This window comes from Penaeus monodon, chromosome 29 (assembly GCF_015228065.2).
Source record: "Penaeus monodon isolate SGIC_2016 chromosome 29, NSTDA_Pmon_1, whole genome shotgun sequence".
In the NCBI taxonomy this organism is placed as follows: domain Eukaryota; kingdom Metazoa; phylum Arthropoda; class Malacostraca; order Decapoda; family Penaeidae; genus Penaeus; species Penaeus monodon.
The window spans coordinates 23,027,027-23,027,525 of NC_051414.1; the positions used below are offsets into that span (position 1 = coordinate 23,027,027).

The 499-nt window shown below is 43.3% G+C and overlaps 1 protein-coding gene across 1 annotated transcript in view; it reads right to left on the bottom strand.

The window, feature by feature from the left end:
* Window positions 1–499, bottom strand: part of LOC119591774 (sodium-dependent neutral amino acid transporter B(0)AT3-like) — a 56,089-nt gene that overhangs the window by 34,010 nt on the left and 21,580 nt on the right. The gene's annotated exons all lie outside the window — the stretch shown is intronic.

The following is a 499-nucleotide window of genomic DNA, read 5'->3' on the forward strand; positions in this document are numbered from 1 at the left end:
CAGCAGCAGGAACATCACCCGTTCCCAAAACTCCTTTCCTCCAAACAAAGAACTTTAATTACCCTCATATTATTCCACTTAGCAATGGAAGAGAGAAAAAAAAAACATAGCAAAGAGAAATAGGCGACAAGGATAGAGCTTCATCGGGAGTGAGGTGGGGGGGGGGGGTGCATGCAACGGGGGCGATGGGGGGGGGTGTATGCAACGGGGGCGATGGGGGGGGGGGTTGTCCACGAGCAATATTACCGCGTGATCGATCGAGGAACGGCCGTGGATGCTGCCTCTTGTTCTTCGTCTTATTCTTACCCACGGTCTGATTCTTCTTTATGTCCCTCGTCTTCTTTTCATTGTCTACTGTTTCTTATCTTTTTTATTCTCCTTCTTTTTTATTATCCTCTGATTCTTTTGTTTTTCTTTTATTCTCTTTCTTTTTTATTATCCTTTGATTTGTTTTTTCTTCGTTATTATTTTCATAATCTTGCAATACCGGTCATTCTCC